This window comes from Acomys minous (genome assembly GCF_964271855.1).
Source record: "Acomys minous genome assembly, chromosome: 5".
Lineage (NCBI taxonomy): Eukaryota > Metazoa > Chordata > Mammalia > Rodentia > Muridae > Acomys > Acomys minous.
In genome coordinates this window covers 93,358,821-93,365,139 of record NC_140494.1, presented here as the reverse complement: position 1 = coordinate 93,365,139, position 6,319 = coordinate 93,358,821, and the positions used below count along the sequence as shown (strand labels likewise).

Below are 6,319 nucleotides of genomic sequence, written 5' to 3'. Positions count from 1 at the left end.
CACATTAAAGTCTAACTGTCTGCCAGTTTCTTTTATTGACATCCTTTAAAAGTGGATGAGCAGCCGGGCGTGGTGGCGCACGCCTTTAATCCCAGCACTCGGGAGGCAGAGGCGGGCGGATCGCTGTGAGTTCGAGGTCAGCCTGGTCTACAAAGGGAGTCCAGGACAGCCAAGGCTACGCAGAGAAACCCTGTCTCGAAAAAAAATAAAAATAAAAAAATAAAAAAAAATAAAAGTGGATGAGCACAAGGCACGTACTCAGAGGCAGGAAGGAAACTGAAAGGTCTCTTAGTCACCTGTGTGTGGTACATAGTTACGTTGATGCTGTCATGGCAAGCCAGTGTTCCCTCGTCAGGAGTTGGATTTCAGAAAACATCGTGAATATCTTGTGAGTAGCAGAAGGGAGATGTGTAGAGCACAGGGTGGTTTGTGTTCTGGGAGGTAAGAATAGGGTCTCTATTCCATGTGCAGGGAAACGGAAACCAAACCATTTTGTACCTGTCCAGTGCTGTCCAGTTATGAAATGGTAGAGCCAGGACTCCGACCAGAATGCTTTTCAGAATACTATAGTTCATACTAGGTGATTTTGTATTATTTTTATTGTATTTTATTACTTATTTCTTTAAGTTTGTGATAGATTATAATTTGTTTCTCCTGCACATTCATATTTACTTCTATGTATTGTTTATTTCACATATATATACAATGTATTTTGGTCACATCTATTCCACAATCTGCCCCCTCCCCCAATTCATCCTGAACTTCATCACACACACACACACACACACACACACACACACACACACACACACACACACTCTTCCCTCCCAACCCCATTTTTTATCTCCTTTTTTTAAAAACCCACTAAATCAGACTAGTACTCCACTATTTCTATGGATGTGGAGCCTTTTATTGGAGTATAAGCAACCTGCCAGGAGCCAATACCCCTGGAGAAAACAGTGGCTGTCCTTCCTTCCCCGGAGTAGCCCCGGGGCCACTGACTTGCCAGTAGCGCCTCTGCCACCCATCCTGGCGTGGTTGATTGTCTTGATGTGGTGCCGGTCTTCAAGTCTTACGCAGGTAACCAGCTACTGTGAGTTTATGAGTAGCACCCATAAAAACCTCGATTCTCAGCAGCTCTCCCTAACTCTCGGCTCTTACAAACTTCCTGCCATGTCTTCTTTTTGCAATGCCCGCTGTGCCTTCACTGGAGAGAGAGGTGGTACAGACACGCGGTTAACGCTGGGGACTGCACTCCACTGTCACTTATTCTTTGCGTTTTGACCAATTGTGTCTCTGCTCACCAATCACTGTCCACTGCAAAAAGCAGCTTCTCAGATGAGGCCTGAGAGCTGCACTGATTTATGGTATGAATGAAGGTATGTAGAAAGCAGTTTAATACTATATTTAGCACAATAAACAGCAGTAAGCTCTCCCCCTACAGCTTATGACTTCTCCAGACACGGGTTCCTGTCCAGGTTAATGATACCAAGCATGAGCCCCCTCCTATGAAGTGGGCCTTATAGCCAGTTACCACCCCCACAACATTCATGCCACTGTTGCAGCGTTGGTAATATCCCTTTCACTACTGTTGCTTGCAAGAGTTCCCAGCTGCATAAAACTATTGATGACTTTCCTCCCCTGTGCTATGCACAGGTTTTTCCAGCACTGTGAAAACTAGCCAGCATGGAGAAATGATCAGTTCAGTACTGGCTTGAGCAGCATCTTCAGCACTAGGGTCTTACCATCACGTTCTGGTGGACCATTAAGAGCAATGGCAATTGCTTGCATTGTGTTGGGGATTGCAAGGATGCCTCTGACTGACATTACAAGGGGAAGTACCCTATATTAGGCACTGGGGTTTTTGTTGAATAACTTATGGCTTCTACAAGGAACATTATCCCTCCATTTAGGCTACTCCTATTCTAACTTTTTTTTCCAGCGAGCTTATAAAATAGTAAGTTTCCACACAGCTTTTTAAAATCTCCTTAACATTAGTTATCCCTCCCACAACCTTCCTCTGCAGTCCCATCCCTCTCCTTAATTAACGCCTCCCACTACTTCCCTTTCCCCCTTAATGTCACCTGTGTGCTACTATTCCCCCTCCCTTAAGATCTTCCTAAGCCCCCCTGCAATTACCCACTTCTAGAATCCTGGCATTTACCCAAGTTATACACACAAATCTAAGTCTAAGCCGGATCCACATATGAGAGAGAGCATGTGGCATCTGTCCTTCTGGGCCCAAGTTACCTCACTTAATCAAATAGCTTCCAGTGTCACAAATTTTCCTGCCTATTCCATGATTTCACTTTTCTTGATAGATGGATGAAATTCCATTGTGTATATATTTTCATTATCCATTCATTGGTTACTGGACATGTAGACTGAGTCCATTCCCTAGCTATTGTGACCAGAACAGCAATGAACGTAGATGAGCGAGCCACCCTCTAATAGTCTAGAGAGGCCTCTGGGTATTTGCCTTGGAGTGGTACAGCTGTATCATAGGTTTTTTTCTTGAGGAGTCTGAACGCTGAGTTCCAAAGTGGCTTCACCAGTTTACACTCCACTAGCAATGGATAAGCATTCCCCTTTCCCCACATCCTTAGTGGCATTTGGCTTTTTGTTTTCTTGATCCAAGGCATTCTAAATGGGATAAGATGAAAGCTCAATGTAGTTTTAATAATCATTTCTCTGATGGCTAGAGACGATGAGCACTTGAAAATATTAATTACTCATCCATACTTATTCATTTGAGAACTCTGTTTAGTTCTATAATCCACTTTTTAAAATTAGATTGTTTGCTTCTTATTTGTTTATTTTTACATTCTATGTACTAATCCTCTGCCAGATGTATAGCTGGAAAAGATTTCCCTCATTCTCTAAGCTATCTCTTTAGTTGGTTAACAGCTGGCTCCACAGTGCAGAACATTTTTAGTTTCCTGAGGCCCCACTTGTTGACTGTTGCTCTTTACTTACTGTAAAACCAGGGTCCCATTCAGAAAGTCCTTAGCTAAGTCTACATCCTGAAATTGACTTGCTTCTTTTTCTTCTAGAAGTTTCAGACTTTTGGGTCTAGTATTTAATTCTTTGGTGCATTTGGGATTCATTCTTTGTACATGATGAGAAATAACAAACCTTCAGGGCTGGAGAGGGGACTCAGGTTTGGTTCCCAACACTCACGTGGTAGCTCACACCCATCCCCAATTCTAGTTCCAGGAGATCCAATGACCTCTCTTGCCTCTGCAAGCAATGCATGGATGTGATGCACACATACATACATACATACATACATACATACATACATACATACACACACATACATACATACATACATACATACATACATACAAAAACAAATACAAGTAAAAATAAAATAATCCTTTACCAAACATTTAAAGGATCAACTTTCATTCTTCTTCAGGTAGATATTCAGTTTTCCCAGCACCATTTTTTGAAGATACTGTCTTTTCTTCAATGTGAATTTTCGTTATCTTTGTTAATAATTCAGTGGCTAAAGGAGAAATAGGCAGTAAACTTCGAACCCCTACCCAGACCTAGCCGATGAACAGGATATTCTCCACCATTGAGTGGAGAGTGAGATCTGACTCTCACACAAACTCTGATGCCCCGTTTTCTGACCACGTCCCCTGGATGGGGAGGCCTGGCGGCACTCAGAGGAAGGATAGCAAGTTACCAAGAAGAGACTCGATACTCTAAGAGCATATATAGGGGGAGGAGGTCTCCCTCAATCACAGATATAGGGGAGGGGAGAAGGGGGAAAGCGGGAGGGAGGGAGGAATAGGAGGATACAAGGGAAGGGCTAACAATTGAGATGTAATATGAATAAATTAATTTTAAAAAAACAAATAATTCAGTGGCTAACGTATTTAAACTAATACCTGGGTCTTTTGTCTGTTCCTCTGACCAGTGTGTTTATTTTGTGGCAGTGTCGTGCTGCTTTTGTCACTGTGGCACTGTGGTAAGATTTGAAGTCAGGAGCAGTGATACCTCAGCAGTGTTGATTGTTTAGGGCATGTTGACTACCCGGCATCTTTTGTGCCTTCCATATACTTTTAAGATTGTTTTTTCTCTGAGCAGTTCAGTTAGAATTCTGATTCAAATTACATTGAACACATGGATTACTTCTAGTACAATGTATTGATCCTACCCATCTGTGATCATAGGTGGTCTTTACGTCTTCTGATTTCTCCTTCAGTTTCTTCAGTGTTTTAAAATTCCCATTTATAAGTGATTCACTTACTCCACTTACTTTTTTCCCCCCTCCCTTGAGTTTTCGAGATAGTGTTCCCCTGTGTAGCCTTGTCTGTCCTGGACTCACTTTATAGAGCAGGCTGGCCTCAAACTCACAGGGATCCGCCTGCCTCTGCCTCTTGAGTGCTGTAATTAAAGGCCTGCGCCACCACGCCCAGCTAGAATTTTCTTTTTTAGGCTCTTGTGAATGGGATTATTTCCTTGATTTCCTTCTGAGTGTGTTAGTCATTGGTATGTAAGAAGGTCACAGACTTGGATATGTCAATCATGCAACTCCCCGCTTTGCTGAAACCGTTCTTCGGCTCTAGAAGTTTTCTGGAGTTCTGAGGCTCGGTCACATATAGAATAATATCTTCTGCAAACAGGGCAGAGTGGAGTCCTCCTTTCCTATTTATATCCCTTCTGTTTGTGTCTGTGGTCTGACTACTCTAGCTAAGGCTTGCAGCACTGTACTGAATAGAACTGGCAAGAGTGAGCAGCCATGTCCTGTTCCCAGGCCCAGCAGGAATGCTTCTCAGACTTTCTCTGTTTAGCATGATGGTGGCTATAAGTTTGTTGTACGTGACCTTTATTGTGTTGAGATGTGTTCCCTCCGCCGCTCTTTTCTCAAGGGTTTTTTTTTTTTCTCTCGAGGTTATGTTGAATTTTGTTACAGGTCTTTTCTGAATATATTGAGATGATCATGTAACTTCTGTTTTTAATTGACTTACATGACAGGGTTACATTTTATTGATCCCTGAACCCGTAGAATACAGGCAAATTGACCATGGGGAGTGGCCTTTTTGATGTATTCTTGGATTCGGTTTGCAAGTGTTATGTTGAGAATTTTTGTGTCTATGTTCATCATCAAGGGAGTTGGTAGTAACTCTTTGTGTGTGTGTGTGTGTGTGTGTGTGTGTGTGTGTGTGTGTGTGTGGTATCAGGGCAGCCCTGGCTTTTTCAAAAGCAGGGTTTGAACAATAAGGAGGAGAGCTAGCTTCATTGGCCCAGAGTTTAAGATAGTGCTGAACGGAGATACAAGATAATGAAATCTGGGCGGTTTTGTTTTTGTTTTCCCAGTCTTTCTGCTCCAAACTAACACGTTGATTTTAATTAGTTCTGTTCTCTTAAGGATTCTCAGCCTCTCTGCTATGTACTTGTCTGTAAATTGGGAATAGCTAAGGGTAAAGGAGCCAGGGACCCCAAGCCCAAATCCGGGGCCAGGAAAAAGAATCTCACCAATTCCCGGGCTTGCCTCAAGATCAGGCCACCCTGGAACGAAACACACCCCCTTCCCTCCCCGCTACCCCCCTCCTCCGCCCGCGTCCCCTGCCCGGAAACCCTGTATAAACCCTGCCTTCTGCTGGGTTTGCTGCTGCTCATCCTCACCACCATCCTGATCTGTTTTCTTTTCTTTTCTTTTTTTCTTTTTTTTTTTTTTTTTTTTTCTCCCACTAAATCTCTTGTGTGAGGTTCCTCGGCTCCCAAGTTCCAGAGCGCTTTTGGAGCAGAGCTGTTAAGTTGGCACTGGGGAAACCTTCCCCAGCCAGAGCGGAGTTTTAACACTTCTGCTGTGGAAGTCTTAAGCCTTTCCCTTTAGAGCTGTAACACTTACACAGCAGTTGCTGTGACGCCACCCTGCTGGCCGGCGGCGGCCGCAGCAAGCAGAAACAGTTGAGAGGTTGCCCAAAGCAGAAACAGTTTAGAGGTTGCCCGTGCTTCCCACAGTTTCCAGGTTCCCCCAGTGGGGTGCTCATGGTGGTCCCAATGGCAGTTGCTGGGGACTCCATGTATAAAACCGCATCTTTTGTGGATTTTCTGAGATAAGTCTGGTAGCCCATTGTGCAGAGACAGTGGCCTGGCCGTTGAGCTGGCTGCTGTCCCAGCAGGCCCATCAGGTCAGCGACAGAGAAATTCACTGGAGACTTGATGCAGTGCAGCAGCTGATAGAATTCTAAAATATTCCAGGTCTCTGGTTTCCCTAAGAATCAACAGCCAAGCCGGGCGTGGTGGCGCACGCTTGTAACCCCAGCACTCGGGAGGTACAGGCAGGCAGACTGATGTAAGT

At 44.0% G+C, this 6,319-nt stretch overlaps 1 protein-coding gene across 4 annotated transcripts in view; it reads left to right on the top strand.

Annotated features, from left to right (window-relative positions):
* Window positions 1-6,319, top strand: part of TMEM45B (transmembrane protein 45B) — a 34,056-nt gene that overhangs the window by 2,337 nt on the left and 25,400 nt on the right. The window contains exon 2 of one of the 4 annotated variants that reach the window (XM_084782602.1): window positions 6,220-6,313. The exons of the other annotated variants lie outside the window; for them this stretch is intronic. The gene's annotated coding sequence lies outside the window, so the exon portion shown is untranslated. The remainder of the gene's footprint in view (window positions 1-6,219; window positions 6,314-6,319) is intronic. 4 annotated transcript variants of the gene reach the window in all.